Source organism: Gossypium hirsutum, chromosome A09 (assembly GCF_007990345.1).
Source record: "Gossypium hirsutum isolate 1008001.06 chromosome A09, Gossypium_hirsutum_v2.1, whole genome shotgun sequence".
NCBI classification, from domain to species: Eukaryota; Viridiplantae; Streptophyta; class Magnoliopsida; order Malvales; family Malvaceae; genus Gossypium; species Gossypium hirsutum.
In genome coordinates, this window is record NC_053432.1 from 1,453,692 (window position 1) to 1,461,789 (window position 8,098).

Here is an 8,098-nt window from a genome sequence, read left to right on the forward strand (position 1 = left end):
CAAATATTATAGTTTCAGTCTTGTTACAAATGATAATCATTAATCCATTAATTTTATTTTTAGTGAGTAATATTAGAAATAAAAAATTAAAATGACATTACACATATAATAATATATTTTTAGTAAATAACAAAACTTAATAAATTTAATAATTATTTAATATTAAAATTTTAAAATATAAAAAATAAATTAAAATACTAAGAATTAGATCAGCAGAATTTAATATATATATATATATATATGGAATTGTTATTTGGTTAGGGTCAAAAAAGATGGAAAAAATATAAATGATGCGCAGCCAATTGCATTTGGTAATTAAAAATAGAGACTAGTGGGCGGGACTCTGCCCACAAGTTGTCAAAAATATTTATAACATTGCACAATTTGTATTTTCTTGCCATAAAGAAACAACAGACTTGTCATCTTTGGAATTTGAATAACTTTTTTGGGCATTAATGAAATCATACATCTGCCTAATTAATTGCTGTGGCCGACATTTTCATGAATATTTTCTATAGTGACTAAATTTTTATAAAAATATTCAGACTAAAATAAATCACTTCAATTAAGAGATTTTAGGTTTGCTTCTATACCACGTTTTTTTATTTATTTGTTTTGTCGGGTGTTATGTATTGTGGAAGACGGATTGGCTGCATTGAATCTTGAAGATGAGGAGGAAGCAGGATGGGAGGCACTTCACTCCTCTGCCTACCTGCTTGTATTCTGAACTTCCAGCCTATGTGCACTACTATACCTAATATTTTGCATCCCATCTCGGATTTGTGGATAAGCGGTTCTTATTGATAGAGGGTGGTTCATGGAGCTTTAATAATTATCTTCTCATCTTTCACAAAATTCTGCTAGGTGAGGATGGCCTTTATTTGTTATTGATGTGCGGTGAATTTAATGTTTTATTAATTTAATTGGTGTGGTTCAAATTTTATTGTACATATTTTTTTTTAGTTTTTGTTAAAATTAAAAGATTAAAATATCTTTGAATAATATAACTTATTTTAATTATGAAATGATATTTCTGTTATAATCACCTAAAAGTTAGTGGTGTCGGAAAATGTAGTTTCAAGACCTTTTTGTAAACCAGACTCGTACATATCTTTAGTGAATATTTATAGAGTTATCTTGAAAGTAAATTGGAATTCAGTTTGGTAGTTTTGTAGAAATAAGGTTTTAATTTAAATACAGAAACTAAATTAAGTAAGTGATAAAAATAGTAATTAATATTGAATTACATGGTGAGACTAGAGTAAGGGATAAATAGACCATTATTTATATAAGTTGTTGATAGTGGATGATTATGATTGATATTATTTATTATATGTTAATCATATTATAACATTTAAGCTAGTAAATCATGTTAAAATAAAAGTGAAAATGAAATAATAAAATATAGGAAACAAATAGCTTAGTGGGGAAGAGAAACAAATTTTAAACTTCATTTTCTTTGCATGCCGGACTTGGAAAGGAGAAGAAGCATATTTCGGCAATTGATATTTAACCTTTGAACCTCAAATTGGTTGGTATACTTTGGTCCTTTTTACATAAATTTTATGTTTTTAGAACCTTAGGATCATAAGTTAGCTTGCCTATGTTGAAATTTTTAGAATTGTTGAAATTATGGAAGTTGCCATGATAGAGAAATTTACGTTTTTGGTGTTGTTTTGATAGATTTTAAGGTTGAAAGTTAAATGAGACTACTTTGTAGAGTCAATTCATGAAATTGTACATTAGGGACTAAATTAAAAAAAATAAATTAAGGGTTCAATTGAGAAATAGGAAGTTCTATAGGGACTCTAGGAAAATTCAGTTAAGCATGGATGGGGTAAATTCATGTTAAATTGGAAGTATCAATTTTTGGGACTAATGTGTATAAAAGTAGAAGTTTAATGTTAATATGTAAAATAGTATTAATGAGTTGATTATATAAATTACATTGTTAAAGATTTTGGTGGGGATTAATTGAGTTGAATTGTTATAATTAGATCGAGAAACAAGTAAATCGGTTGATAATCATGGGAAGGGAAAAGCTGTTGAATAATCATCATCGAATATTGGTGGCTGCTACAAAGGTAAGTTCGTAGCCCTTGAACTCGAACTCTATTTATTATTTTTAATAATTTAATTGTTACTTTTATATCTTAATTATATATATGTGTGTAAATGCTTGAATTATGAAATGAGGAAATGTGAATTATGAAATTACATATGTAATTGTCGGTTTATCCCACTACTGCTGGGCACATATTTGATGTTGTCGGCTTATCTGACTAGTGATGGGCACACATTTGATATTGTAGGTTTATCCAACTAGTGCTGGGCCCACATTTGATATTGTCGGTTTATCCAACTAGTGCTGGGCCCACATTTGATATTGTCGGTTTATCGGATTAGCGCTGGGCGCAAAACATTATCGGTTTATCCAACTAGTGCAGGGCACACCTATCATTGGTGCAAAACTTTGTTACGGTTTATCCGTTAGGAATCGAGTGCCAACATCAGATTGTCCCATATTGATAATGTATAATTAATTCATTGGAGAAGACTGGCAAATAAGGTTTATTATAAAAGGTGTATGGAATGCTCAAGTTGTGCTTTATGGTAAATTAAGTGGATATAAACATTACTTGACATGGATTATGAAATTATGGCTATTAAGTGTAATTGTAGTTCTTTGAGTTAAAGAATTTATTCATTATTCGATTCATTCTTTTGTGTGTAGGCTAGGTATCTATTTTTGATTTATGACTCAACACCCAACTACAGTCCCGAACTCAAAGTTGGTGATGTTTTCTTTTTGTGTCTTGGCATGTACTTAGGATGATAATGTTTTGAGTTTTGATCTTTTTGTCTATAGATGAATGTAGTGAAGGTTATTTGCAAGGGATGTTGTCATGTAGACTTTTGGAATGATGTTGATCTTAAAGTGAATGCTTGTATATAAGTGTTTTGTGATGTATATGTAAATGTCATCTATAATGGTGATTTTAATGAATTAGTAACTTGTATATATATATTTGGACATTTTGATTGATGTTTGAATGAAAATGGTTGGTTAATATCATGTATTTTCCTATTTTGGTTATTTAATTGAATGGTTAGGCTTAGAATGGTTGAAATTATAACATGAAATTGATGATTTGAATGTGATTTTGAACCTAGGATTCATTTAGACATGGTATGACTTGTGCTGCAAGGATTGGGGTATGAAATTGCTTGTTTTAGGGGTTAATTATGCTGCACACGGCTTGGGACACGGGCTGTCACACGGTTGTGTGTCACACATGGCCTATCTGTACGATTGTGTCTTATTTGTTTTCAGTGTTGGTTGGTCCACTTGGGCACATAGAGTTACGCGGCCTATGTTCTGAGCCACATGGTCTGGGCCTTGTCACACGGCCTGACCACACAGCCGTGTGACCCCTGTCTCAAAAAAAATTATTGTTCTTTAAAACTTCTTAATTAATTTCAATTTGGCCCTAAATGTTCCAAACTTATAATTTTGATCTCGTATGCTCGAATTAGGATTCGTAGCTATGTTTTTTCCATGACTATATATTGGGTTAATTGTTGTAAATCAAATTGATTTTTTTGGTTCTAAGTTTAGTAATTGTTACGATTTGATTAGTAATATCCTATAACCCTAATTTGGTGATGGTTATAGGTCTAGGGTGTTACATTTAGTGGTATCAGAGCTATAGGTTTAGTCCATTCTCGAACTAAATTGAGCTCGAAATCGAGTCTAGAAATATATGCCAAAGTTAAGTCAAGTCTGATTCAGGATTTGGATGCTGCTTATAATTGTTTCTACTTTATAGTTAAAAGATGTCAAATGAATCTAATAATGTGGTTGATCAAGATATTCATACGGGTGATGATTTTACTGAGGGATTAGATGAAATTGAATCGGTAACACTGAGTGCTCAATTTGATGGTGTTCAATAGCCAAGTGCTAATAGAAGCACTAACGAAGGACATGGTGATATGAGCATACTTTGCACTATTGTTGAAGCTCTTTAGAGAGTAGTGGGAGTTACTCCTTTGATGATGCCCAACCTGCGGTTAAATGAGCTTCCATTAAAAATCGAGAAGGTATGGTGCGATTGAAATTGCTGGGTTAAAAGGAGTTGATCTGTCAACGGTTGAAATTTGGTTGGAATAAACAATTCGAGTTCTTCAACAGCTAGAATGCCCTTCCTGAGAGAGTGTTATTTGTGTTGTTTCACTACAGGGGGAAGCCTAAACATGGTGGCAAATTATTACATGACACGTCTCTACAGAAGCTATAGATTGGAAATTCTTTCAGATAGAGTTTTAGAAGAAGTATGTCGGGGAACTATATCTTGAAGATAGAAAACAAGAAATTTTTTGTTGAAACAAGAAGATTTATCTATGGTAGAATATGAACGAAAGTATATATGACTTAGCAAGTATGCGATGGAACTTGTTCTTACTAAAGAAGTAAGCTGCAAACATTTTCTATGTGGAATGTAAGATGAAATTAGAACTCAGAACTCAGTTAGTTGCACTGAAGATTAAAGAATATGTGGATTTGTCAAAATATGCAAAAATGGTGGAACAATTCTAGGCTTAAACAAGACATTTGAACCTTTCCGTGTTACGAGAAAATGTTTCGGGACTTATAGTTCGCATTCAGTACCAAAACGACACAAAGAGTCTCAGGAACATAGGAAGACAGTTGCAAGATCAGCTACACCAAATAGAGTATGAGATTGTCAACCTATAGTTCCTATTGGCAGTGTGAAAAGGCTGAATAGAACCTCAGAGCATTGTGGAAAGAAGCACTGGAGAAAATGCTGGAAGTTGACAAAGGGTTGTTTCTGATGGGGATCGTTGGAGCATTTCGCTTGTGAGTGTCCGAAGAACGAAAATGATACATCTGATGTTACACAGAGAGCCGCCCTAATAGTTAGGGGTCGAAGGATGAGTAGAGTTGGATTGGTTTCGAGGGTTGGATCAAGAAAAGGGATCGAAACAATTGTTCATCAGTTTGAGGCCAGAGTGCCGGCTCGTGCTTATGTGGTGCAGACACATGATGAGGGTGATGCTACCGATGTTGTAGCAAGTATTTTTCTGTTATTTTCCACACCTGTTTATACTTTGATAAATCCTATTCCTTCTCATTCGTATGTTAATATTGATCTGGTCTAATCTGGGAGTATGAAATCTAAAATGTCAAGAGTAGCTATGTCTGTATCAACTTCGTTGGGTTAAATAGTGTTAGTTGGTTAGGTCTGTAAGCGATATACTCTGAAAATCCAAAACTTGACATTTCTAGAGATTTATTAATCATGCCTTTTGGTGATTTTGATGTAATTCTGGGTATGGACTGATTAACCGAGCACGGAGTGGTTATCGATTGTCGAAAGAAAAAGTTTTCGATTCAAAATTCAGATGGTAAAATTATAGAGGTTAAAGGTGTTAAAACGAGTGGTTCAACTCAAATTATTTTGTAGATTCAAGCTGATAAGTTGTTGAAACATGGTTGCAAAGCTTTTCTGGCTTATCTTATCAATTCGAAGTCGGGGATAGTAAAATCAGTAATATTTGAACTGTATGTGAATTCCCCGATGTGTTTCCTGATAAATTACTGGGATTACCACCTAATCAGGAGGCTGAATTCACAATCGAATTATTCCCTGGTACAACTCTAGTGTCCATATCTCCTTATTGTATGGCACCGACAAAGTTGAAGGACTTGAAAGTTTAGTTGTAGGATTTGCTGGAACATGGTTTTATATGCCCTAGTATATCACCCCGGGGAGCTCCAGTTTTATTCGTTAAGAAGAAAGATATCTCAACGTGACTTTTTATTGACTACCAACAATTAAACAAGTTGACAATTAAGAATCGATACCCCTTTCCTCGTATCAATGACTTGTTTGATGAACTGAAAGGAGCTTCAGTCTTTTCTAAGATTGATTTAAGATCGGGTTACTATAAGTTGAAAGTGAAAGATAGTGATGTACCGAAAACTTTTTTCCGAACACATTATGGCCATTACGAATTTTTGGTGATGCCTTTTGGATTGAAAAATGCTCCGGCGACATCTATGGATTTCATGAACTGCATCTTTCAGCCTTACCTTGATCAGTTCGTGGTAGTTTTTATTGACGATATTTTGATATATTCAAAATCGGAAGTTGAGCATGAACAACTTTTGTGTATCATTTTACAAGTTTTATGAGAAAAATAGTTGTACAGGAAACATAGTAAATGTGAATTTTGGTTGTCCGAAGTGGTATTTCTTTGGCATGTGATATCGGTTGATGGGATTCGAGTAGATTCGAAAAAAATTGAAGCAATTATTCAGTGGAAAGCATCGAGGAATGTGTTAGAAATCCATAGTTTCATTGGTTTAGCTGGCTATTATCGACGTTTTGTGAATGAGTTCTCAAATATATCTATGCCAATAACGAAACTTCTTCAAAAGAATATGTAATAGCCCATTTTTTAGTATTGTCGGAAACAGTGGTTTCAGGACCAGAAATTTGATGAATAAGTTTGTATTATTATTTAATATTTTGAGTCAATTATAATATTATATTGAGTTTTGGCTTAATATTTTATTTTTATAAATTGAAGAAATAAATAATATAAGTGGTTCAGTTCAAAAGTCAAGTAATTTTTGAAAATGAGGTATTGAGATCTTGTTTTCGTAATTTAATACCGTAAATATTTTTATTAAATATTTACAAAGTCTTATTATAGGTGAATTGAAGTTTGGTCCAGTAATTTTGACGATTGGTTGCCTACTGAAAGTAAAAAGATTAAATTGTAAAACAGGTAAAAGTTAATCGCTATAGATTTAAAATAGTAAATAGACCAAAATGGTATTTAAATCATGGTCAAAAAATCCAAGCGGTGGTGGATATTATTAATCCATTAACTTTTGGGCTATTTTCTCATTTAGTCCTAATTAGTTTAGGGTTAAATTGAAATTAAGCTTATTTAGTTGGAATTTAATATAATTGAAGGACCAATTGTGTAATTAAACCCTCATTGAAAGGTAAATTTACCATTGAGGTATTAGTGGATGGTATAAGTGATGGAATTCATGAAATCTCAATTGTTTTTAAAGGTTAATTTTGTAAATAGGTAAAAAAGGTAAGTTAAAATTAAAGAATAACAAAATTAAAAAGACATCATTATCTTTATTTCTTTCGTCTAAACACTAAAAATCCATTTCCAAGGGGGAAGCAAGCTTTGGTCACTTAGGGTTCCTTGATTGGGTAGGTAAACCTTGCCTATTTTTAGTATTTTTTTTTATGTTTTTGAGCTTGTATTATCTTGATCTAGCTAACCTAGGGACTAATCTGTAAAACTGTCAAATGTTATGAGTTATACCATTGATGAGTTTTGTATGTTCTTAAAGTTTTATGAAAAATTATTGAGTTTTGTTGCTAGATAGGACTATTTTGTAAAGTAATTTTTGATGATTTTAACGTTTAAGGACTAAATTGTTAAAGTAATAAAATTACTTGTACTTGATGTGATATAATTGCAATTATTGTCTTTAGAGAGGCCCTATATAGTTCGACTAAACTTGGTTTTGTTTAAAATTGGTTAAAATGCATATTTTGGGCTTAGGGACTAAATTGCATGAAAGTAAAATATTGGGGAAATTTTGTAAAAATGTCAAAAAAGACTTAATTGCATAAAAATGAGTTGATTTTTATATGGAATTAGTGAACTGAATGAAATTATTATTTTAGATCAAGAACGACTGGAAAAGCAGGGAAGAGAAAATTGCAAAATAGTCTATGTACTTTGTCATTGCTGCAGTTTAGTCTGGTAAGTTCGTTCGGATAATTTTAATATATCTTAAATGTATATTATATAAACTTGATTGTAGAATGATGGATAATGTTGATGCATGTAATTGAGAATGGAAATAATGAATTGATATGGTATTGATTATTGATTGAAATACTCTGAACCGATGAACGTAGGATAGAGTACAATTGGCATGCCGACAGGTTATAGTGTGTGCTAAATGGGATTGGTATGAGAAGAGATGATGATTCTTGTGTATTTCCTGTCCACTGAATATACCGAAGTCCAG